This window comes from Homalodisca vitripennis, chromosome 2 (assembly GCF_021130785.1).
Source record: "Homalodisca vitripennis isolate AUS2020 chromosome 2, UT_GWSS_2.1, whole genome shotgun sequence".
Taxonomy (NCBI): Eukaryota; Metazoa; Arthropoda; class Insecta; order Hemiptera; family Cicadellidae; genus Homalodisca; species Homalodisca vitripennis.
In genome coordinates, this window is record NC_060208.1 from 199,744,531 (window position 1) to 199,771,979 (window position 27,449).

The window sequence follows — 27,449 nt, forward strand, 5'->3', positions numbered from 1 at the left end:
AACCGCGGCGGGATCTTGTAACACAAACAGGATAATTAAATTGTAATGAGGAGAGCCACAGACGGAAAGAACAAAAATAGAAGTAGAAGTGCGGAACGAACAAAGTGGTGTTTGATAGGGGAGCAGTGGGAGCCCCCCATCGCTAGAGCCACGGCCGTATTGTTGTGTCGAGGGGGGGAGTGCGAGCGATAGATAGCGAGATAAGCGTGTGCTGTAGTTGTGAGATGGTTGCGGGAAGCGGGGGGAGGGGGTAGCGACCGACTGTGGCGTAGGTAGCGTACTGCGAGCAGCGTACGACGCGACAGGCCAGCCAGTCTAGTCGAGAGAGTCGATGTGAGGGGACGTATAGCGCGCCACGCCACACTGTCCGTGTCCGTTGTGTTGTTGTCGGGCTCTACAGATCTTGTGCGATGGTACAGTGACTCTAGTGCTTTGTGCCCTTGTGGATTACTGGTCCCGGTGGAGTTGGATTTATTTAAGGTGAGTTTTGTGTGTTGTTTGTACGCTACACGTCGTCATTAACAAACTAAGAGACGCATTCAATATGTTGGTCATGAACAGTTTTAAGTCACTGGTTAATTGTATCCAACGCATTCAATATTTTGATCATGAACAGTTTTACGTCACTGGTAAATTAATTGTATCCCAACGCATTCAATATGTTGGTCATGAAAAGTTTTACGTCACTTGTAAATTAATTATATCCCAACGCATTGAATATGTTGATCGTGAAAAGTTTTACGTCACTGGTAAATTAATTGTATCCCAACGCATTCAATATGTTGATCGTGAAAAGTTTTACGTCAATGGTAAATTAATTGTATCCCAACGCATTCAATAAGTTGATCGTGAACAGTTTTACGTCACTGGTAAATTAATTGTATCCCAACGCATTCAATATGTTGATCGTGAAAAAGTTTTACGTCAATGGTAAATTAATTGTATCCCAACGCATTCAATAAGTTGATCGTGAACAGTTTTACGTCACTGGTAAATTAATTATATCCCAACGCATTGAATATGTTGATCGTGAAAAGTTTTACATCAATGGTAAATTAATTTTATCCGATGCATTGAATATGTTGATCGTGAAAAAGTTTTACATCAATGGTAAATTAATTGTATCCCAACGCATTCAATATGTTGATCGTGAAAAGTTTTACATCAATGGTAAATGGTAAATTAATTTGATAATGGTAAATTAATTTTATCCAACTCATTGAATATGTTGATCGTGAAAAGTTTTACATCAATGGTAAATTAATTGTATCCAACGCATTGAATATGTTGATCGTGAAAAGTTTTACATCAATGGTAAATTAATTGTATCCAACGCATTGAATATGTTGATCGTGAAAAGTTTTACATCAATGGTAAATTAATTGTATCCAACGCATTGAATATGTTGATCATGAGCCGTTTTACGTCACTAGATCATAGCTGAAAATAACAACATTCCTCCTGGAAGGTGTTTTTATTTTCAGAGAACTCTATGCTAAATCGCAACAATATTTGAATACTTTAAAGCTAAGTCATCAGCTAAGACATAATTGACCTTACCGTGAATTGATTGATGAATGTCATGATGGAGTTGACTAAGTTAGCCTTAGTGTCTATTGTATTCAATTAACAAGCCACTTTACATCAGTTTACTGAACAGTTTCTATCATTATGATAAACAAGATTAATCAGTTATTTCTTAATACGTTAGTTTATTTAAATTAAAATAGACAGTATCATAATGTTTCTTCTTTATCAGTTATAACTACCTAGAAACGTAATCATGTTTCATAGTTTAGTAATAAGCTAAATTAATATATTCTTCTCATTGATTAAAGCGATCGATTAAATAATCTTTGGTGACACTAAATTGTTTTAGAATTGTTTTAGATAAGGAACTTAATTTGTGTCTAAAATATAGACAAGTTTAAAACAAGTTGTTTGGATTAACTTTTCCCTATTAGTTTTTATAACTGTGCTTCTAATTAAGGGATTATTGTAAACGTTACTATTTGTTATTCTTTTGAAGCATCCATAGTTTATTTATTTATTTTCTCAGTTATGTAGGGTAGTCAGCAAATACAATGGCGTCCCTTATAACTTTTCGACGGGAAGGAAAACTCGAATGTCCCGCAAAGTTTGACAGGATGTTGATTGCAAAAGAAAGGAAGTGGGCACAAGAAATCGGATTGAAATATCGGAAAGTTCTTAAAAGTTTTTGAAACTTCCTTGGACCAGTGTTCTGAAGACATGTTTTTTTCAATAGGGTTTAATAAGAGAAGTCCTTGAGGCTAAAATAAAATTTTAATTTTGTGTTCAGTTTAGTTTTCGTAGATTGTACTGTCTAGTAAATCGTCAATGACATTCATAGTAAATTTGGCGAAGTTGGTAAAACAAATTCAAGGGAAACGGACAAACACAATAAGCGGATTATCGATGAAAGGGGTTGTGGATTTAATACGGCCGAAGTCTATTCGTGGGTCCAAAGTTCGGATCGGAAACAATACTTCTCTTATTTCAATGCCAGAAATAACCGACAACAATGTTTGTATTAGATTCGGGAGGGATGGCAACTGCTTATATTTACTCGTGGGTTACTCCGATAATAGTCTAGTAATCATGCCAAAAAGTCAGCAGTTTCGTAGAAAAGCTGATGCGAATTTTCATCTCCGCCAAATCCATAAGCAGATCACGCATATATTATTGAACGTGGTCTTGTACATTTATTTCAACAAGGGTTAATAAGTAAGATGTGTATTACGTTTATTAGTCATTTCCTGTGTGAGGCCAATTATTTTTTTTGTAATAAGAAACTAGTAAAAATTGTGTTTTCCAGTTTATTTTATATACATATAGAAAATCAAATACAAGTTTTGAAATATCGCGTCAGAGGATAAAACATGTCTCAGAAGTGTAAAGTAATTTGTTATCACTAAGTGCTTTTACTTAAAAGCCATAATCTGTAATCTACCTAGAACTTACAGGAACAATAAGATAACATTCGCTAAAGTTCCGAAATCCTAGAAACAGTTCACATTAACATGGTTAAGATAGCGGCAGAAAATGTTAGTATCTATTATTGTATTTATCATGAATGATCTATTTCGGTTTTATAGAAATTCGAGGTTGTTATATAGAAAAGTATGATTAATGAAAACCTAAAATCGACTGTTTATCTCTGTAATCGTGGTCATTGATTTGGGCCCTGGACGAGTATCCAGCAAAATTATTTAGAATTTCGAACGATTAAAAATTACATCGATGAGATTGAATTCCAGGATAAATGTTATTTTTTAGCTGAGCTGCCAATAACGATTTTTAGAGTGTGAATTTGACTTTTGTTATGTTAAAACTAAAAATACATGCTAATAGTGGTGGTACTTAGTAGCGGTGATATTTAGTATATTTACTAATAAATACCCTACGCCGAAATGACATTTTCGCTAGACTCATATCCTTCAAGACGGAATAGATGTAATTTGCATTATTATCTATCCAATCAAATAATCACGTTGTATACAAATATGAAATGCAATTATAAAATGTAATTTTTAAAGCAAAATAAAGTGAAAGCTGAAAAGTTTTAGAGAGAAATTGAGTCTCTCATCGGGGAAAAACAATTGGCTGCAAGCCATGTACCCGCGGCAGTTGACAACCGCGGAAATTCATTATTGACTACAATATTTCAAGATTATAATTTTCTGACAAAACAAGGATCCGTTATACAGTCTGTGCTGAACGTCTTCAGTGGTTTTTAAAACAATTTGGACCCTACAGATTGAAAACTTTGAGTGCCGTCTACAATAATGTATGGCTCTTACAACCCTGCAGTCCTGAAGGACAGTTTATGCCGTCTACAATACTGTATGGCTCTTACAACCCCTGCAGTCCTGAAGGACAGTTTATGCCGTCTACAATAACGTATGGCTCTTACAACCCCTGCAGTCCTGAAGGACAGTTTATGCCGTCTACAATAACTGTATGGCTCTTACAACCCCTGCAGTCCTGAAGGACAGTTTATGCCGTCTACAGTACTGTATGGCTCTTACAACCCCTGCAATTCCTGAAGGACAGTTTATGCCGTCTACAGTACTGTATGGCTCTTACAACCCCTGCAAGTCCTGAAGGACAGTTTATGCCGTCTACAATACTGTATGGCTCTTACAACCCCTGCAAGTCCTGAAGGACAGTTTATGCCGTCTACAGTACTGTGTGGCTCTTACAACCCCTGCAAGTCCTGAAGGACAGTTTATGCCGTCTACAGTACTGTGTGGCTCTTACAACCCCTGCAAGTCCTGAAGGACAGTTTATGCCGTCTACAATAACGTATTGGTCTTACAACTCATATACACTCATTCTGTGTTTCAGTCATCACATTCAAAGGATAGACACTCCTAAACATTTCTAAAATACAAGAGACATTGAAGAAAAACGAAGGAATGATAAAGTACATTTTTTTCTTTAATAGGTTGTTGGGTTATTCAGAAGAAATCGTGAATCGGTTCACACAATAAAACGATACAACGGACACAATCTTTACCGTATACAGTTTTCCCCGGAAAATTTATGCTCTTTGACCTTGAAACAGTTGTGCCTTTCATCAAGAATAATCCATGTTTAAAGTTTCAAGCCTCTAGGACCTTTCTATCAAGAGAGACCGCACATAGAACGATACGATTTCAAGAAGTACCGGTCGATTCATTAATAATAATCTATACAACATGAATGGAAACATTGCGGTTAAATACTTGTGTCTAACTACAAATCTGCTGTTACGTTATGCGGATAGTACACTGCACAGTACCGAGTATGATGACATCACCCGACAATCATATCTAAACCATATCACATCTCTGTGGGATTCCCACGTTTGCCACGAGTGATAACCGCACTTTACGGTTGTGGTACTTGTGATTCGTGTGAATGTACACAGATACCTGTTACTTATTGATGCTGCAAAGCTGTATATGTCGCAGGTCCAGCGTAAATTGTGCTCTATGGCTGATACCATGATTGTATTGTTTCCGATTAATATTGTAATATCAATTTCATGTCAAGCTGGGGTTAGTTTGTACTTAATGTCCGTAGTAACCACAAGCGGGTTGTAGATTGAGATCAAAGTAGACCCAATTTGGAAAACTAGTTGTGGTCATATTGTTTATTTTTCAGTATTGAATTGTGACCATACTACGTATAAACCAAAATTGGAGGGTTTCCGGGCATTTTTTCACTGCCCAATGATAGTTTAAAGTGAGTATTTCGGGAACACTTTCACAAGATTTATATTCAATTTATTGATCACTATTTGACACATTGACTGAATATCACAGTAAGTGTTAAATGTAGACAAGATAACTATCAATTACAGCAGCACTCCCTGGTCGTAGAGAGGGCCGCAAACACAAAAGCTACTCTGCAACGATAGGGGATGGGAGACGCCAATCGTAAGTGTTAAATGTAGACAAGAGAACTATCAATTATAGCAGCACTCCCCGGTCGTAGAGAGGGCCGGAAGTACAAAAGCTACTCTGCAACGACAGGGGATGGGAGACTCCAATCGTAAGTGTTAAATGTAGACAAGAGAACTATCAATTATAGCAGCACTCACCGGTCGTAGAGAGGGCCGGAAGTACAAAAGCTACTCTGCAACGACAGGGGATGGGAGACGCCAATCGTAAGTGTTAAATGTAGACAAGAGAACTATCAATTATAGCAGCACTCCCCGGTCGTAGAGAGGGCCGGAAGTACAAAAGCTACTCTGCAACGGCAGGGGATGGGAGACGCCAATCGTAAGTGTTAAATGTAGACAAGAGGACTATCAATTATAGCAGCACTCCCCGATCGTAGAGAGGGCCGGAAGTACAAAAGCTACTCTGCAACGGCAGGGGATGGGAGACGCCAATCGTAAGTGTTAAATGTAGACAAGAGAACTATCAATTATAGCAGCACTCCCCGGTCGTAGAGAGGGCCGCAAACACAAAAGCTACTCTGCAACGATAGGGGATGGGAGACGCCAATCGTAAGTGTTAAATGTAGACAAGAGAACTATCAATTATAGCAGCACTCCCTGGTCGTAGAGAGGGCCGCAAACACAAAAGCTACTCTGCAACGATAGGGGATGGGAGACGCCAATCGTAAGTGTTAAATGTAGACAAGAGAACTATCAATTATAGCAGCACTCCCCGGTCGTAGAGAGGGCCGGAAAACACAAAAGCTACTCTGCAACGGACAGGGGATGGGAGACTCCAATCGTAAGTGTTAAATGTAGACAAGAGAACTATCAATTATAGCAGCACTCCCCGGTCGTAGAGAGGGCCGGAAGTACAAAAGCTACTCTGCAACGACAGGGGATGGGAGACTCCAATCGTAAGTGTTAAATGTAGACAAGAGAACTATCAATTATAGCAGCACTCCCTGGTCGTAGAGAGGGCCGGAAGTACAAAAGCCACTCAGCAAGTAGAAACTGTCACACACGCCTTCCACTGACTTCCTTTGTGCGTCGGTGCAAGAAATTGTCTTTGTTTGAATGTCAGAGAAGAATGTCATTTCTTCAGCGAGTTTATCCTATATACTTGAAAAATATTTTTATACTATTCAAATATTACTTTTCATACGTTAGGATTTGTTTAAAAAATGAAATCTTTTATTTTTCTTCTGCAAATAAAACAATCTGAAAACCTAATTTGGAAATGGGGCTATACTCAAACGTTCGCATTAATTTGGTTAGTTTTTACATTTTGTAGGAAGTTTCCATTCATAATATTTCTTTTTTACTTAACTATACGGTAGGCCTCCCTCCCCTCAAACTAATATTGGAAACCTAGAAAAAGTCACCTTGTCTAAAACTGTAGGAATAAAATGTTATACATTACCTCATTTTCGTATATTGAATTAATTTTTTGTTATAGTCGGTTTATGTGTAGCTAGTCTAAGAAGAAGTTATTTAGAACGTTTTTGGAAGTATCTCTTGGAGTAGACATTTGTGGGCCGATGTTTAGAATAAGATATAGGATGAGATAGTAATAGTACGAAATACCAATAAATACAGCTGGTACAGATCCGCTTGAATACGTTAACTCCTTCGGTTCTCCCCCTCTCACAGCGGCTCGTCGTATCTAAAAAATAATTATATTATATGGAGACGTTTATGGTGGGGAGAGGTTATGGATGTCGTTTTGTCAGGCGCTTGGCTAATTTATATAATTTATGTCCTGTAGTAAACCGACAGGCCTGGACGTCATCCTGTAAGTGGATAGGCACTCTTCTCCTCGCCAAGCGGAGCCGCTGCTGCTGCTGCTGTTGGAGTAATGAGCGTAATCCACTTACAGATCGCCTGGCCAGGGATTTCAGCCCGCTTATTCTGCCCGCTTATATCATCAGTTAATTAGCGGAACATTTTGTTAAACTTACTGTCCTGTGAGATTCTCCCCTACACCAGATATAATAATACCAGAATAAAATAATTTTCTTTAGTTTGTATTTGAAATATTCGTTGTGATTGTACTAAACAAACGTTAGATTTCGCGTGTTAATATTTGTGTATTTGCCAAACCAGTGTGCATCGGCCAACCCCTTAAAGGAAAGGATTATAAATAGAATAAAGAGCATATTTTATTCGTGCAATAAGAAAGAATTTTCAATAGTGGTGAAGAATAATTTCAATCATTTACTGCAGTGATATTTTGTAAATCCTAACTCGGTTGTAAGTGATCAGTGATAAAGATAAAGATATAAAGGCAATAAACACTAAGGCATAGCAAACACAAATCGATCGCCTACTTGGTATAGTACCAATATTGGCTCTGGAGGGGGGAATTACAAATAGAATAAACTGCATATTATATTCGTGCAGTAACAAAGAATTTTTTCAATCGTGATAAAGAAATCTTTCTAATATTTACTGGATTGATATTTTGTAAATCCTAACTCGGTTGTAAGTGATCATGATAAAGATATAAAGGCAATAAACACTAAGGCATAGCAAACACAAATCGATCGCCTACTTGGTATAGTACCAATATTGGCTCTGAGGAGCGGGGGAATTACAAATAGAATAAACTGCATATTATATTCATGCAGTAACAAAGAATTTGTTCAATCGTGATAAAGAAATCTTTCTAAATAAATATTTACTGGATTGATATATTTGTAAATCCTAACTCGGTTGTAAAGAGATCAGTGATAAAGATAAAGATATAAAGTTCAATAAACGCTAAGGGCATAGCAAACACAAATCCGATCGCCTACTTGGGTATAGTACCAATATTGGCTCTGGAGGGGGGAATTACAAATAGAATAAACTGCATATTATATTCGTGCAGTAACAAAGAATTTTGTTCAATCGTGATAAAGAAATCTTTGTAATATTTACTGGATTGATATTTTGTAAATCCTAACTCCCAGTTGTAAGAGATCAGTGATAAAGATAAAGATATAAAGTCAATAAAAACTAAGGAATAGCAAACACAAATCGATCGCCTACTTCGTTATAGTACCAATATATTGGATCTGGAGGGGGGAATTTAAACAATAGAATAAACTGCATATTATATTCGTGCAGTAACAAAGAATTTGTTCAATCGTGATAAAGAAATCTTTGTAATATTTACTGGATTGATATTTGTAAATCCTAACTCGGTTTTAAGAGATCAGTGATAAAGATAAAAGATATAAAGTCAATAAACACAATAAGGAATAGCAAACACAAAATCGATCGCCTACTTCGTTATAGTACCAATATTGGATCTGGGAGGGGGGAATTACAAATAGAATAAACTGCATATTTATATTCGTGCAGTAACAAAGAATTTTTTCAATCGTGATAAAAGAAATCTTTCTAATATTTACTGGATTGATATTTGTAAATCTAACTCGGTTGTAAGAGATCAGTGATAAAGATAAAGATATAAAGTCAATAAACACTAAGGCATAGCAAACACAAATCGATCGCCTACTCTCGTATAGTACCAATATTGGCTCTGGTAGGAGGGAATTACAAATAAAATAAACTGCATATTATATTCGTGCAGTAACAAAGAATTTGTTCAATCGTGATAAAGAAATCTTTCTAATATTTACTGGATTGATATTTTGTAAATCCTAACTCGGTTGTAAGAGATCAGTGATAAAGATAAAGATATAAAGTCAATAAACACTAAAGGCATAGCAAAACACAAATCGATCGCCTACTTGGTATTGAAAAGTACCAATATTGGCTCTGGAGGGGGGAATTACAAATAGAATAAACTGCATATTATTATTCGTGCAGTAACAAAGAATTTGTTCAAATCGTGATAAAGAAATCTTCTAATATTTACTGGATTGATATTTTGTAAATCCTAACTCGGTTGTAAGTGATCAGTACGAAGATAAAGATATAAAGGCAATAAACAATAAGACGTAGTAAACACAAATCGATCGCTAATAGTGACTCTGGAAGGGGAGGATTGTAAATAGAATAACAGTAATATTTATATTCGTGCAGTGACAAACAAGAATGGGTAATCGTGATACAGTGATATTCCACGTATTTACTAACAGTGATATTTTTGTAAACCCTAAACTCGGTTGTAACAAGATCAGTGATAAAGATAAAGATATAAAGTCAATAAACAATAAGACGTAGTAAACACACAAATCGAACGCTAATAGGTGACTCTGAGGGGAGGATTGTAAATAGAATAAACAGTATATTATATACGTGCAGTGACAAACAAGAAATTTTAATCGTGATACAGTGATATTCCACGTATTTACTACAGTGAATATTTTGTAAAACCCTAACTCGGTTGTAAGAGATCAGTGATAAAGATAAAGATATAAAGGCAATAAACAATAAGACGTAGTAAACACAAATCGATCGCTAATAGTGACTCTGGAGGGGAGGATTGTAAATAGAATAAACAGCATATTATATTCGTGCATAACAAACAAGAATTGTAATCGCTGGATACAGTGAATATTCCACGTATTTTACTACAGAGATATTTTGTAAACCCTAACTCGGTTGTAAGAGATCAGTGATAAAGATAAAGATATAAAGTCAATAAACAATAAGACGTAGTAAACACAAATCGATCGCTAATAGTGAAATGCTGGAGGGGAGGATTGTAAATAGAATAAACAGTATATTATATTCGTGCAGTGACAAACAAGAATTTAATCGTGATAAAGAAATATTCCACGTATTTACTACAGTGATATTTTGTAAATCCTAACTCGTTTGTAAGAGATCCAGTAAAAAGATAAAGATATAAAGTCAATAAAACAATAATACGTAGTAAACACAAATCGATCGCTAATAGTGACTCTGGAGGGGAGGATTGTAAATAGAATAAACAGCATATTATAGATTCGTGCAGTGACAAACAAGAATTGTAATCGTGATAACAGTGATATTCCACGTATTTACTTACAGTGATATTTTGTAAACCCTAACTCGGTTGTAAGAGATCAGTGATAAAAGATAAAGATATAAAGTCAATTTTAAAAAAAAAAAACAATAAGACGTAGTAAAACACAAATCGATCGCTAATAGTGACTCTGGAGGGGAGGGATTGTAAATGAGAATAAACAGTATCTTATATTCGTGCAGTGACAACAAGAATTTTTAATCGTGATAAAAGAAATATTCCAACGTATTTTACTACAGTGATATTTTTGTAAATCCTAACTCGGTTGTAAGAGATCAGTAAAAAGATAAAGATATAAAGTCAATAAACAATAAGACGTAGTAAACACAAATCGATCGCTAATAGTGACTCTGGAGGGGAGGATTGTAAATAGAATAAACAGCATATTATATTCGTGCAGTGACAAACAAGAATTTTAATCGTGATACAGTGATATTCCACGTATTTACTACAGTGATATTTTGTAAATCCTAACTCGGCTGTAAGTGATCAGTGACGAAGATAAAGACGAGGCGCACGGTACTTAAGAACGGTACTTTATGCGTCATGATTCCCCAAAGTACGGCGCCCATGTTAGTCTCCCATAAAAAGCGAATAGCGAAGCCGTGACAGGAATCGGGCCGAAATTTATGTAGCGGTTGTGGATAATTCCGAGCAAAAAGTAACTATCTGGCAAGGGGAACTCGTAAATAGCGATTTGCATAAGTAAAGAAAGAAAAAAGCGATCCTGGTATCGCGGCACGGCAGGGGAGTGGGGGAATGTAAATGCGGGTATAAACAAAATATAGACAATGGCGATGGAACGGGGCCAGAAGGAACAATATGACGGGGTAACATGGTACCTGGGTGGGGAGGGGGGGTTATACAGACACACAGACACGTAAGTTACACACAACGGGAGGTGACAAGTGTGTTTACATAATGTGCTGTGACAAATCATGTAGACCCATCGCGCGCCAGGGAATGTCTTGTCGCTGATTTTATGCTCCCTCATTTTAATATTCGTTTTCCCTGATTGTGTTTGCCTTCTGTTGTTGTGGCGGCCATCATTTATTTCCGCAGCGTCTTTACGGCGGGCATAAACATTTCTTCGGTTGTGAGGTGGAAGGGGGGGGAGGTGTATCGTTTAGTCCGCCTAATAAGTCCGGGAAGGGGGCCCAATTCGTATTGTATTCTTACGGTTCCCACACAACCCATTATTTCGTGTACTCGGTAGATGGTTTTACCGGGAGAAGGGAATCGATCGGAAAGGGTACTATACTATATGATCAATTACATCACAAGCATACGTCGTGAACCACCCCCAAACTTAGCACTTGTATTTTTAACCCTTTCGCTTCCAAACCCTCCATCGGTTTCACAAAAGGGTAGCCAGTGTTTTCAAACAATGCATATTGGAATACGCTTCAGGACTATAATGTTCCCTACAATCCTGAAATGTTCTTTAAAAGGGTAATAACGTAGGTTACCTAGAAGGTACATTTCCAAATTTTTGCGAGTTTTAACACTCTCAAACAAATTATTTTTTTTAATCTATGCTGTTAACGTGATTAAATTTTTTCCAGTATTGGATGCATAGTACTTCAACTTTGCTTGTGATTGAAACCCAATACTTGTTTGGAAAACATCATCAGAGCCACATTGTCAGAGTCCGGTTGGTGCGATGATGATGGCCGGTTGGTTCTGATAACAGACGATAGCGGGAGTAGCCACGTGCAGGAGGCTGCACGGTCGGTGGGACAGACAGACAGACAGACAGACATTCACATGCGTGCAGGGCCGGGGAACCCACGCTTGACCCCGTTCCCCTCCCTCCCCCCACCCACTACTTAGTCAGGATAACATGATAATGGCCCTCGGACACTTTTGGGCCACCGGAGAGGGAGGGCGGGCTAGATTGGATGCGGAGAATTGAGACGGCCGTGATTTGGTAAGTGGGCCCTCTAGAATCTCCGTCATGAGGCATATCTTATTACTCCATCACGGCATCGCTTATGCCACTTTTTAGTGTATAAATTTTGACAGTTTTGCTTGTTGACATCGGCTGACACCATTCACTCAAACTTTTTTAGAATTGATCTTGATGTATTTTGTTAAGGCCGTCGTAGGGGTTTTAATCTTTGGAACAGTACACATTTTGCTTATGGATCGTGCACTGTAGACTTTTCATCTATAATACAATTAAACTGTATGGTCCCATGGCATAACCACTCTTTCGGTCTTTGAAAAGTCTGTGACAACTCCTGCTGATATTTAAGTATTTAGATTATATCAATCGGTTCCTCGATTTTCTTGGCAAAAGATGCTTCTCATTTAGTTGGTTTTTCATTGTTTTTTTTCACAGGCCTTCCCTTTGGTATCAGTTTCAAGTATTTGGCAATGGTCGACTCTTCCAGTTGATTAGCTGGATCGTAATCTTGAACTAGTTGAACTACATTTTGTTGTTTTCTGCCAATGTTGCAACCGTTGAGTGTAGATTCTTTATCAGTATAATATGTTTCACAAACAATTGCATTCCTGATCTCTTAAGGCACTTTTCAGGCTCCAATGATGTGTAATGTGGTAGACTTAATTATTTCTCGTTAAACCCAACTTTTCAGGAAGAACAGATTTAGTAAGCTACGTGAAAATGTTTCATGCAGTGGGTGTCTAATTGGTTTGCAGAGAGAAATCACGGTAGAACGGTTCTGGGAGGGAAGACTTTGCGATCATCGTGGAGATGGAGATTTAATAGCAGTTACATCGATAAGACCGGAGTCGGCAAGAAAGGGAAAGCACCGCAATCATTGCTCGGTGTCCTGCCACTTTCACTCTCGAGTAATTGATGGTCCGAGGATACTTTGACCTTAACACCTCGCACGCAACACCTTGCCGCGGCGAAGACGTCCTGCGACCTCGAGGCCTCGACACGTCACCGCCCCTCGCCCCTTCCTGGAGGCTGCGCCCTCCATTGTCTGGAGATGTCCGCAATAGTCGCAGTCTTGATTTATGTTGCCATCAAGCCCTTTAAGCCGTCCTCTCGTCACGATTCTGCGAAGCGGTGGCTTATGGTCCCTGGAAGTTTGGATGTTTCATCTTCTTCTGATCTGGATTAGTGTTGACCCTCGGTGATTTTGAGAAGTGTCATATTATTTATGTCACCTCCGTGAATTCTTGATTTCTGTTACCTTCTTGAAGGCCTCTGTTGCGTTAAACTGTTAAAAGTCATAAATCCACGAAATCTTGCAAAAGACACAAATATTCACAAATAGGATTGGCGGCTAAGTACAGGTAGCTGTTTCCCGACCACACACGCAGATCCCATACATTCCACCTAGTGCACTTTTCCAATCAATCCCTGAGATTTTGGTAAATGTAATGTTATTCTAAAGTTATTAGTACTCGTACGAGTATGTATATATAGTAAACACCGTAACAAGAAACACGATACCAAATCTCAAATAATACACCGAAATTGTCACAGGATATTGCTTAATGAAGATGTCACAGAATAACCCTGAAAATGATCTGGCCCACCAAGGACGTAGCCACTGGCGCAGTGTAGCGGGTACAATGGTTATCGCGAGATAACTGGATTAAGCAACGTCGAGCGTGGCTGCCCCTTGGATGGGTGAGCGATCCTGTCCTTACAACTAACCCCTCTGCCCGGTGATGGTTCGGAAGTCACCTTCAAGCGTTGGTCCCCAGGTTGAGTGTTACAAAGAACTTCTTAGTCCTAACATCGCCTGGTAAAATAAGACATTCTTTCTTTACTTTTTACTTTTACTTTAGCCAGCGAGGGGACCTAAAGGAACCGATACCTCTCCCCTCAAAATTGTTTAAATTTCTTTTTTAGTAAACAGTTATTATTATTTACATAATTTAGTATTACTTACATATACTACTGAAAGATCGGTCTCAACACAGATACGGGTCAAGGACTATTTAAGGAACAAAATGGGGACCTTACTTTCTGTCCACTTTGGTCAAATATCAGTTGTCTTGCCCCCACCCCAAATTTTCCATGTCTACATTCTAGGGCCTAGACCTTCTGCGCTCGTGAGTGTGTTGATAATTGTGTTCAGCCTGTCCAGGCAGCATGTTGGATGAACGCCGATAGTGGAATTGAATTAAAGGTTAGTGATTATGTTAATAGTGTTTTCTTGTCTCGTGTTGTGAGTCTAGCACCTTGCAATGCACTTGCTCGGCTTGCACGGCTGTTGTAAGTGTCACGCTCAATTTCCACATGACCGGCACGAGCAGTCACAGTCACGTATGACTCACTATCGAGTTTATTATCGGCACGGAACCTATCTAAGAGTCTTTCAGTTGACGGGGTGACCTTGCCTGGGTCTCACGCAACTTCCCGGCGTCAGGTCGAGCAGTCAGGCGAGCCTCGGTTAGTCACAGAGTCACTCAGGATACGTATCCAGGTGACTCACTTTAGTGACTCTCGAAATGTTCGATCGTTGTGACATTTCTGTGGTTTGCCGAACAGGACGTTAGGAAAGGATGGGTGTCGGATTAGAAAGTGGACAAACCTCAAATGAACAAACCCAATGATAAAGAGGTCCTTAGTGGTAGGGATTATATCCTGTTGAAGTTTGAGCATGTCACATACAATATCGGATGAGTTTTATTAATTTATTCTATGGTTTCAACTGTGATTGTGTTGGAAGGTTCGATGTCCAGAGTGAGGTTACAGCGGCACGTCTAGGACGCAGCTAGCGGGCGACAGTAACGGTTGCCGGGGCCGGACGCAGTTCCGGGGTTCCTGTAGCCGTGACCGTGCACGGACCGTGTCAACCGTGGGAGTATCGGGTCCGCTGCTGTCATCGTCATCACCGGCAGTTCAGTTCTTCGTGGAGGCGGGGCCCACGGTCGAGCGGTTTATTCCCCGGTCTGTACAATCGTATCCCCGTTACTACGGGGGAAGCGGTGGACAGTGCCACGACTGAATATATACGCCAGGATGCGTGCTATCCTTTTAAATTCGCCCAAAGATCGTTCATAATTACATATGTAACATTACAATGACAGGGTCAATATCCTTGTAATCGTCGTGGCTGTGTATGTCCCGCACAATTAGAAACATCCATGCACGGGATTGCTATCCAATGGGGTTTCGTAACATAAACGATTACATTAACGGTGGTGATAATTCGTCGGGCATGGAAATTCACGACTTGGGCCGCAATAATTGCAATTTATTGTGGCTCGAGTTTACTCACACGTGTGTGCACAAGTGAATGTGGGAGAACCAGAAGTCCCGGTCTATTCCGAGAGGCTTAGAGCCGGATTTGTTCTTCAGTCCCAGCGAGGGTAGGGCTCTCCCAGGACAAGTGGAATGTGTGAAGGAAGTGGCGTGTTTCTGTTTTTATTTTGGACGTTTTATTGGTGGCGTCCGTTGTCTGAGTCTATGACACCTTAAATCTTTCGAATCGCCTCTTAGTGTCAAATAAATACTCGGAAATTGCATTCTTCAAAATATTAGTCGACTGTTGAGACTTGATTGCCGTTTGGAAACCAAAAGGAACACAAACCGATCTTGTATTTCAAAGACCACGTAATTGTAATTGTTATAATATCATCTCAATTCTGCACATCGAGAACTAAAATATAAACAATACCATAAACAAAACATTAGGGCAGGTCAAGAAGACGACGTACCCAGCTTATCCATCACCCTGTCAACATTGACCCAAAATGTGGAGAAGGCAAAAACTCGGAGTCGAGTCGAGCCGTGGAGTGGGGGGGAGGGGATTATGTAAATGCGGTGACGCGGTATGAGCAGGTGGCCGCGTTATGGAGGACTTGAGCAATCCTGGGCCAGGACCTGCAGGACAGTGTCGCGATTAATCTCAGAAACCAGTCCTCCTCCTCTTGTCGCATGACGTGTGAGCGTTGGGAACTTGGAAATTGGGCCAGTGAAGTCGGCAGTGGGGGTGGGATGTCAAGGCTGCAAGCCAGAGCAATGCTAAACTTGAAACTTGGAGAAAGTTGAACAGTCCTGCATTTAAGGTTTTAAAACACAATACCTCAGGTAGTAGGGATACATTACGTTAGGAATAAATTAAAAGAATTCGGGTTTGAAATTAATCACAGATTGATGTTAGCTAATACATTCAGGTTTGTCCAAATATCTACACCGAAACTGAGAGGTAGATGGTGTTTTCTTTTTGGACTTTCACAAATGGATTCCTGAATAGCAGGGAACATTCAGGAATATTTCCTGAATATACAGAACAGTGGTGATTTTAGATAAATTGATGAAAAAGGACGTTCCGCTTACGATGCGTGTATTCTAGTATATTTTTATGTTATTTCAGGATTTAACTTATTTAATGTTTTGTATTTTTGACTTGGAGTAATTATCGAAGGTTATATTTTGTTCCCGAGCTGATGGACTTCCATGGTAAAATATAGTCGTAGACTATATATCGCGATGTTCAATATTCATCATCAATTCAATGTTATTATTGTTAATAAATTCCATTTTTTGCAAATTTGCAACATAAAATAACTAAATCATTATTCTGATGCTCAAAGAGGATTAATTTTGCCAGTTCTTTAGTGTAGTAAATGTTTAAAGAAAGGATTTCCTCGTAGAAATCTTAAGGAAACTGTCACACCCGGAAAGATTTCTTTGTATTCCAAAGTTTTATATACTTGAGATAAAACTGAAATTGTTTTAAGAACGGCGAATTGATGTTGCTTGGCGGCAGTGTAGAAGTAGCGCGAGAACGTGTACACAGTCCCCAGGCCGCGGTGGGAATATGGCAAACCAGGTCGCAACAATAATTGTAGCATTACACAACACTGTTGAGCCAGTTAGACCACTTGTTTCAATGAATGTACCGCCGAGACGGCACGCCGCCGGTTACAAGTTTTCCCGGCTCATTTCTTGTGAAGTGGCAGCAGGCCGGGATTACGGTAGGGTTTCCCACGTCCCGTTTCCCAACCTCGTCCCTTGTAGATACGCGTGATCATTGTCTCGTTCAACGATTCAGGAAAACGAGGGTTTTGTGTTGATTGTTTTGGGCTTACAAGAGTTGTCGATGTAGGGACTCAGGCAATACTTGTGATCGAAATTCTGGACAGCATCCTTGAATTTTGCTGTTTATCCAAAAATGGATTTTGATAAAATTTTCTTCAAACAAAGTCATTTGAGGAATTTTGAATATGACAAAAATTGCGTCCTTGATCGAGAAATTGAGGTCCCAACGACCGAGTCGTGTTCCAAAGTCTGATTTTTCAAATTTGGATCCCTATGTCGTCCAAAACTACTAATAACAATAACACTAATATAACGTTTACACCAGAAACGTTGGCTATTCACGTTTGGCACGAGGTTGGCCGCGAGTGCACGTTATGGCTATGGCTATCAAACCTGGCAGCTGCTTTGGCTTTGGCTTTACTCGATGTTGGGCTGTAATAATGAGACTTCTCTATAACTATGGGTCTCCTGGCAACAGAGCTCTACCGATTTGAGGGACCCAGTTGACCCATTTCTCTCCGAATGTTTCTATAAAGTTTCTGTACGTTCATCAAAATAGTACATTTTTTAATAAGTAATGTAATTTTTGAAACAATACTAAAACAGATTATATCTAGTATAAACAATAAAACACATTTCTTTGAAATATTTTCAAGTCCTTGGAAAATGTACCGGTACCATGTTTTCTTTTAGAGAATAAAGAGTGACTAAGGCTGTTCTTACTGAATTAAATAGTGCATTTTAACCATTAGTTGTCCTACAGCAAAATTTAGCTCCGTCAGAGCCATTAATAAAACGAACAAAGCACGGTGTTTTTATTTGAATGTCACATGTTACAAATTAATCAATTGAAGAATTAAGGTACTTTGACTGTTATTGGCCCGCCCAAGGTCGATCAGGACTGCCTCGGTTGGTTAACTTCGGTGACATGAGTGTGTGTTTTTGTTATTGACAACTAATGTGTTTTTGTGTTTTCAGGTGAGGAAGGCGACCTATCTAATGGGAGGGTCCATTGAGTGAGTTATACACGATAATGTGTCATCATTGTTCTTAGTAGAGTAAGTTTGTAATACGTAAGACCCATTGGAGTTAAAATGAGTAATTAAATATTATATGTTAGAATGTACGTTTATGTTATACTTATTAGTACAAGTAGGAGCTCCACCAGTGCCGCGATACAGGCTTCGTTGGGTTTCCATGGAAAATTTCAAAACTCAAGTTCATTTAATTCCACGGTCGGGAATGCACAATGACGTTCCATACAAACTGTAAAGTTTACAGATAAAATCACTCACACATTAGCCTGATACGTGATACATTCACTAAGTTCATTGTTTTTGTTAGTTATAAGTTGGATTTCATATCAGCGTTTTAATATTAAAAATCTACACACTATATTTTCTATATGGTACACAGAAAATCACCAAAAGATTATGTTTTGTTGGGATGGTTTGGCTACATAGTATGCTGCATGTTAAAATGTTATATGATCTGTTCTTTGCTTGTTTACAAATTTTTTATTACATTCTCTCGTTGCCGTTATGGTAAGCCTTAATACAAGTGTCAAAATGTTCACAAACGCTCAGCCAAATCACGTGAATTGTTCATGTACTATCATCAAGCTCGAAGACGCTTATGTAAAAATGAAGCTTCGTGCAGGATTTTAAGTCTGTAGGTCAGTTTTCTTTAGAGATATCGTGCTAATATAACAATAAATCGGATTTTCCAGCCGTCGAATGATGGGGCTTCGCTGACGCTCAGCCAATTACATAAAATAACTGGAAACGCTACTACTATAAACAGAGTGTTACTGATTGCGATGATATCTCAGTGCGGGTCTGTGTCTCGGACCCGTGTTTAAAGAATAAAGAATATAGAAGCAACGGCAGAAGTGGAAGCGATCCCTGTCATGTGCCCGAACATGATTACGGCCGGTTGCCAAAATTCCCACCCCCGGTCGTATAAAACCGGCAGGGATATATGTGAATGGGCAACTCGCAGACGGCATTGTTTATGAAACTATCCGGTCGAGGCGCGGCGGCCCGGCGGTGGTGCGGTGCTCCAATATTGCTCGCTCTGTGGGGATATAAAAAGCTGCCGGATACTTGTGTGTGTGTGTGTGAGTGTGTGCTTTTAGTCCGTGTTTTTATTCTGAACTGGTTTTTGTGCTGGCCCGAAACCGGCGCTCGTAATTGCTTCTAGTGGTTTACTGCTGCAAATAACCACTGCGATATTTCATGTCACGTTACGATTATTTGAACAGTACCTTGTTTATTTTAGTCAAGTTATGAGCGCTAGTCAGCTTCTGTCCAAGTTCACCACCAATTCTAAACGCTCTCATTAAAAAAGAACCTCTCCCGTTCGAGACCTTTCATTTCCCAATGATTTTAAAGGAATACAAGTGATAAGGTCGTTCTGCCCTAATTGATTAAATGTAAAAATTAAATGTTTGTATTGTGTTTAGTGAACTAGAGCAGCCCGGACCAAAATAGCCCGTAGCGGTGTTGCCATATCTCCGCGACCACCAGCTGTTCCCTGCTGTTGAAACGGATCAGTAATTATTTTCACACAAGCAAAACTGTGTTGGGCGCGGACTGTAGAAAGACCGTTTTTTACAACTTTTAAAATATCTAATACACCAAAACTGTATAATAACTAATTGTCAATCAATAGTGTGGAATAATAGTTCATATTCTCTTGATTCTCTGTAGCTTTAAATTTATTTGTTATTTAAAATTTGCTATCAATGTTATTTTTATATGTTGGCCGTAATTGATGATTTATTTCCAGACACTTAACCTAATTTGCTCTAATTAAGTTAACCATAGCCTAGTAGCTATTCAACATTACAAAAACGATGTATCCTCAGTAAAAAATAAATAAAAATTGTGCTGTCTATGTAAGTTACATTATCAAATATATTTGTAAATTACCATTCTTTGAAAAACTGTACGAAATAGATTTGGAATTATTAATGAAATTTACTTTGAAGGGAAGTAATGATTATACGTTGCCGATAAAGGAAATTGTGTTACAATTCGGCCCAGAATTACAGCAATTACCCTAGCTAAATATTACCTGACTTGATGGGTTTTCTTGATGCGCATCTTAAATTGTGTTAATCTCGTGAATTGTGAGTTGCAGCTCGGATTTACCCACAGACGGACTGACAGCTGCAATCACAGAGCGAATGTGAATTGCGAATGTGCCAACTTTACTCGCCCAAGGTTCCTTGCGAAATGCAAAGTAAAGAAGACTCCGAGTGGTCGAAGGTTTCAGTGAGGAAGTTGTTTAGTGTGGAAGCTCGGGCCCACTTCACATTGACACGACGAGATCCCGAGGCCGAATCGGGTATAAATCAGGGTTTCGCCAACTCGCCTAATGGTGCCGGCCGGGTGATTTATCTGGGGAATATACTGCGCGCTTCCTCCGCCTACGCCACCACGCACAACTGCCCGGGTCTCTATAGTGTGAAATTAGTGGGCTTTACGGTAGAGTTTAGATGATTTACGTGATCCTTTGAAAAGTTAATGGAGTTAACGACCCCGCTGTAGCTGTAATAGAATCTCTTCTGACACAACGTCTATAATCGGTGTCATACGATAAACCCGTTTAAACGTTACGTAGATAATTTATGAACAGTTATATGTACAGTTTGCACCTCAAAATGTGAACTCGGAAAACAAATTTAGAATTGTAAATAATGTATGACATTTATGATTATTCAAATAGCACTTTAAGTAATAAATAAGTAATTATATTATTGTTTATATACAAATTTAAAAATATTTCAAACTTATACATTGGATACCTGAATCGATCATGTAAAATAAGTGTTCGAGTCAGACTTCAACTGGTCAGATTGATTTAACTATATCCAGACCAATATTAAACAAATTGACAGCTACAGCACCGTCACCGGATAAAATAACACAATTTCCTGCCCCCAGATTGATTATGCCAGTAAACAGGGAAATGAGCCAATATTATTTCTCGTTAGCTATATAATCGGCGATTTACTACCAATAACTCAGATGACGTTATTGTGCACCTTGTACATGACGTGAAACATCTGTCCACGAATGGTCGTCCATCATGTCTGTCATCATTCAATTAAGAGAGCATTTAACCGCCCGTCAGGCTGGCAAGTATGCTGGAGGGAATTTTAAGTTTCCGCTTCTAGTAATATTAGCGTTTAGATTTCACTTGGTCAAAACATCGAATAAAGGTCTTGGTATTGTTAAAGTATACCGGCCAGGCAATATACCGTTAAACCATAGGTAAATGTTACAAGTCAGATCATAAATACTGTGTATAACACATCTCGTTCAGTTTTACAAAACATTTCACATTATTACTCCCGTAGAATTCGACATTATAAGATGAATTAATGCAGTGTCGTAACTTAAAGGGATGATGAAAGGAGACCCAAAAGCCCCCTAAAACTTTTAAATATAAACGCAAAACAGTAATCCAACTTGTTTGAAATACTATAATTCAATGTTTTATTTTGATTTAGGAACATCTAATTTATTTTATTTAGATCTATTCCATAACCCAAGTGTTGTGTGCTTCTGAATCAGATTCACCCTCCCCCTCCCAAAGCCAAGTCCTAGTTACGCCACTGAGTGCAAGACGCCATTTTTATAGAGCTTTGTCTAATTTTAATTGTTGACGCATTTTATTTTGTATTTGGAGGAATAGCTTTTTGACAAATCTTTTGAGCGTTATGTTTTGGTTCTTGATCAGCATATTCTGGTTTCGCATCCTGAAAGACAGAAGAAGTAATAAAGAGCGATTCAGTTAAATATATTGCGGAATGAGGCCTTTCCAATCTTTGTATTTTCAATCCAAAAAAGGATCGATTCTGTAAAGTACTCTCGTCCCACTTTAATGCCATTAGTTCGTAATGCGCGGAGAGGCATTAGGCAACCGCGTCTCCGTAATCTAAGTGAACCCAACGGTTGTAAACTTGTAAAGTCCCCGCGAGCGAGGGTCACAAACCACTCTAGATCTCCTGGATTACGCTAATTGGGGATCAGATACGCCGACAAGGGGTTCCTTTACGGGCAATAACTGGAAACCGAACTGTCCAGTGTTACAGCCTCGGGCCTGTCTACAGACGGTGTTCATTAGAAGATAGACAACACTGTGTCTGTCTGTCTCCACTGTAGCTGTGACAGTCGCACTTTGCGTCACTTAATTGAATGGAGTTGCATCGCTTCCGATGTGCTCGGCCGTGTTCTGACGGTTCCCGGAACTGTCACAGTCGCTCCGTTCTTTTTCTCTTTTCTTCTTGTTGGAGTTACGCCAGAGGCTTTTTCCACTGTTCGTCATGACTTAAATAGTTTCAGTTGTAGTTACACTCTTTGAGATTATTAGTAATTATAAGGCTCTCTGCATTGTAAAACCCATGGAGTGTTATAAATAGTTCAATGTTGTACAAACAATTTCCTGTGGTGATATTTTGGAGGAAGACACTTTTATTGAGTATACATCCCCGAACGGTGGTAACCACCTTAATACTTCGAACACCTCACAAACCTCCATTCCCAAAGCATTGAAAACTAAAACTATTCCATTTCACAAACCCAAAAAAGTGTGTTGGATAATTTACGATACATTCAGTCAGAATATGATTTCAGTGCATTACGATACTTCTAGTCTGAATATGAATTCAGTGCATTACGACACTTTTATTAAGAATATGAATTCAGTGCATTACGATACTTCTAGTCTGAATATGAATTCAGTGCATTACGACACTTTTATTAAGAATATGAATTCAGTGCATTACGATACTTTTAGTTTAAGAATATGAATTCAGTGCATTACGATACTTCTAGTCTGAATATGAATTCAGTGCATTACGATACTTCGTCTGAATATGAATTCAGTGCATTACGGACACTTTTAGTCTGAATATGAATTCAGTGCATTACGACACTTCTAGTTTGAATATGAATTCAGTGCATTACGATACTTCTAGTCTGAATATGAATTCAGTGCATTACGACACTTCTAGTCTGAATATGAATTCAGTGCATTACGATACTTCTAGTCTGAATATGAATTCAGTGCATTACGATACTTCTAGTCTGAATATGAATTCAGTGCATTACGACACTTTTATTCAGAATATGAATTCAGTGCATTACGATACTTTTAGTCTGAATATGAATTCAGTGCATTACGACACTTTTAGTCAGAATATGAATTCAGTGCATTACGATACTTCTAGTCTGAATATGAATTCAGTGCATTACGACACTTCTAGTCTGAATATGAATTCAGTGCATTACGATACTTCTAGTCTGAATATGAATTCAGTGCATTACGATACTTCTAGTCTGAATATGAATTCAGTGCATTACGATACTTCTAGTCTGAATATGAATTCAGTGCATTACGATACTTCTAGTCTGAATATGAATTCAGTGCATTACGGTACTTCTAGTCTGAATATGAATTCAGTGCATTACGATACTTCTAGTCTGAATATGAATTCAGTGCATTACGACACTTTTATTCAGAATATGAATTCAGTGCATTACGATACTTTTAATCAGAATATGAATTCAGTGCATTACGATACTTCTAGTCTGAATATGAATTCAGTGCATTACGATACTTTTAGTCTGAATATGAATTCAGTGCATTACGATACTTTTATTCAGAATATGAATTCAGTACATTACGATACTTCTAGTCTGAATATGAATTCAGTGCATTACGATACTTCTAGTCTGAATATGAATTCAGTGCATTGCTATATTTCAGAATACACAAACCCCAATGAGTATGTGTTGGATAATTTGCGATACATTCAGACAGAATATTAATTCAGTGCATCACGAAATTTTAAGACCGATTGTGAGTTAAATGCTTTACGATACTCATATCACAATATGAGTAGTGGTGTGTGTAGAAGTATCCTACATTTTTGCGTGCGTTTGATTTTGTTGCAATAATCCAGCTGATCCATACAAAAGCGTAAGTTTGTTTGTTGACTATCCATATTTTGTGTTGTAGTTTATAGTTTTACTTCTGACCACTGTTAGTAATAGTTCGAAGTCGCAGGTTGCCGCCCTAAAAAGTTGTGAGTGCGGTTGTCACACCTGGGTTGCCTGATAAAATATTACAGTGTCTCCATTCAAATAAGCTCGTAGTCACACAAGTGTTTTCCTCAAACTTTGAGCGTGGGCCACTTCCATAAGTTATAATACTATAGCGTAATACTCACATAAACCACGCAATTTATTCAAAATAAAATTTTATTCAAAGGTCGCCTTGCATTTTTAGTGCCCGCTTACAGGTGTTTATGTAAGTTTCGCAAGGTAACCGCAGAAAGCCACAGAAACCCTACCACAATCAAGAGCCACAGCCTTCGTTATAATAGCAGGCTAGTAATTGTCACTAAATAATAGTGACCTTTGAAATACTCTGAATGGTGGTTCAGTAACATTTAATGTGGCTATTACATTGCGATTAAAGAAGTCGTTAAAAGCTGTAAGAAGTGCGAGGTTGTGTGAATTAATAGTTATTACTACGTTTGTACCTGTTTATTCAGATGTTCACTTATAATTCCTTCAGAACAAATAATATGATTGGAATTTTTTTGAATTAAATTCTGCCTATTTTTAACTCAAACAAAACTATTCATTTAAGAGGCATGTATGTATTAAATTGATGAGTTAGAAACAAAATTAAAATGTTACTATTCTTTTTTAATGTCATTAACATTTATTTTATTTCATTACTTTAACAGTCAGTGTGTAAACATTTTTACTGCTACGTAAAGTTCACAGTTCACAAAAATCTTTATTAACCAAACATTTAACAAAAAAAATACAATTCCATGTGCTATACAAAGCACGTGTGGAAAAGGAAAACAAGAGAAACGTGTGGAAAGGTAAAGTATAAAGAGGTGCTGCAAGATAACAGAAGTGTTCAAAATTCGCTAAATTGAAGTCTATCTAGGGGGTCGTGCCTCAATTACCTAGAGCATTAGCTCAGTAAACAATAACAGTTGTACAAGCGCAACTTTCAACAATCTTGACTCTCAGTAAAATAATTGCGTTGATCGTAAACAAGTATTCATATTGAAATGACAATTGCCAGTTTGTATGGTTTAAAAACTGAAGTGACTTTCACTTGCCTATGTCGAGTAATCTACGTACGATCGTGCCCAATAAAGAGGAGGTCTGTAGCAAAAACTGTAATGTGATATCCGATATCCCAGCTGCAGGACGCGATGGCCAGAAGGAGCTGCTGCAGATGTGTACGCTGAAGGCTGCCGTCCGAAGAGGCCCGGGTCCAATGTTTTGACAGCCAGATGGTATCACGGTCGGACGCCCTACGCCCAGACGTATCGCCTACTGCGGCCTATCGCGGATCTCATCGTCCACAAGGTCCTGGGGGGTGACGAGGGACTTTAATCAACCCCCCGCCGAGCCACAACGTCCCGGTGCCGCAGGAAGTGTCTTTCAGTCGTTTGTCCGGGGTCTTGGGACGTTTTCTCTAAGTCATTTTGGAGTCCTCCATCAGCATTCCCAGACTATTTTTTCTCCAAAAAAACTCGAGAAGTACGATTAAAGAAGGTCTGAACACATTTTTCCATGTTCCCTATTACTACGATTTAATCGCCACCACTATCTGTAAAGACGGTGAAATATGACACGTGAATGTCAATGGGGATTTAAACGCTCGATAATTCAGTCCCTTACGACATTGTACGCCGTTTCTCACGGCACTGGCTGTAGTGTGGGACGGGTAGCCACTTCGTGACTCCTGAGAGACAGTAGCGTACGTACGTCCTGTCCTTGTCACCAATAGTTACACCCACCGTACAGCTCCTGGGCGCGGTCACCTGGCGTTAGTAGGGCAGTCACACGTCGCGCTGTGAGAGAGCTCTTCGTTATCACTCATTACCTTCCTTTCGAGGTGACCAATAGGATAACATTATCTCTTGCTGAGGACTCACGGAAGAAGGTGTTTCTCATAATCATTCATTGCATTTTTACACTCACTAGGACTACCAATTACTCTTAGAGATCATCGTGGCATAGTGTAATCTAAATTACCGAGTATCATCAAGCTTGGCAACTAACTGTCTAGCAATTCTAGTGATGCTCGACTAAGAGACGACGCATGAACACTCAATAGGACTACCAATCACACTTAGAGATCACCGTGGCATAGTCTAATCTAGATTAACGAGTATCATCAAGCTTGGTAACTAATGGTCTAGCAATTCTAGTGACGTTCGGCTCAGAGACGACGCATGAACATCAATTTCACATAGAGATTATCGTTGCATAGTCTAATCTAGATTACCGAGTATCGTCTAGCTTGGCAACTAATGGTCTAGCAATTCTAGTGACGCTTACCTCAGAGACGATTCATGGACACTCACTAGGACTACCAATTACACTTAGAGATCATCGTTGCATAGTCTAATCTAGATTACCGAGTATCGTCTAGCTTGGCAACTAATAGTCTAGCAATTCTAGTGACGCTCGACTCAGAGACGACGCATGAACACTCACTAGGACTACCAATCACAGCGCGAGGTCATCACGGATTACCATTCATCACAAATCACACACTGCACGTGCAGGCGCGCACTCACTCAAGGACAGGTGATTACCGATTACCCAGACTACGGAGTTGACAACGTGTGGTTAGGTCGGTATCAGACTCCAGTAATAGTGATCGTCACTGGTCGGCAATCACGTGATTAGAGTGATACTATCAGAGCGTGCATGTTTCAATCGTGGACTGCTAGGGTCTCTGCTGACCGTTTAACGTTTTCCCTGTCGATCACTGGACAGACGGCGTCAACAATTAAAACTTCTTTAATGTCCACAAAGAGACACCCCTGTCTGCTTCTGCATATTCCCTGTACGGAAACTTTATTGAATAAAGGGTAGTAGTATATGTTTATATTATTCCTCGAATTGGCGTACGTGGCATGTACGGAGAATTACGTCGTCATCCAAATGGCAAAGTCACATATAGAGCTCATTTACTAACGCTCGTGCACAGCAGACTTTTGAAGC

General features: G+C 38.9%; 1 protein-coding gene across 3 annotated transcripts in view; it reads left to right on the forward strand.

The window, feature by feature from the left end:
- The first annotated feature begins 284 nt into the window (after window positions 1–284).
- Window positions 285–27,449, forward strand: part of LOC124355250 (semaphorin-1A-like) — a 121,118-nt gene continuing 93,953 nt past the window's right edge. For 2 of the 3 annotated variants that reach the window (XM_046806293.1, XM_046806294.1), the window contains exon 1: window positions 290–480. The gene's annotated coding sequence lies outside the window, so the exon portion shown is untranslated. Of the gene's footprint in view, window positions 481–27,449 lie in introns of all 3 variants that reach the window. The other variant, XM_046806295.1, reaches the window with a different exon arrangement.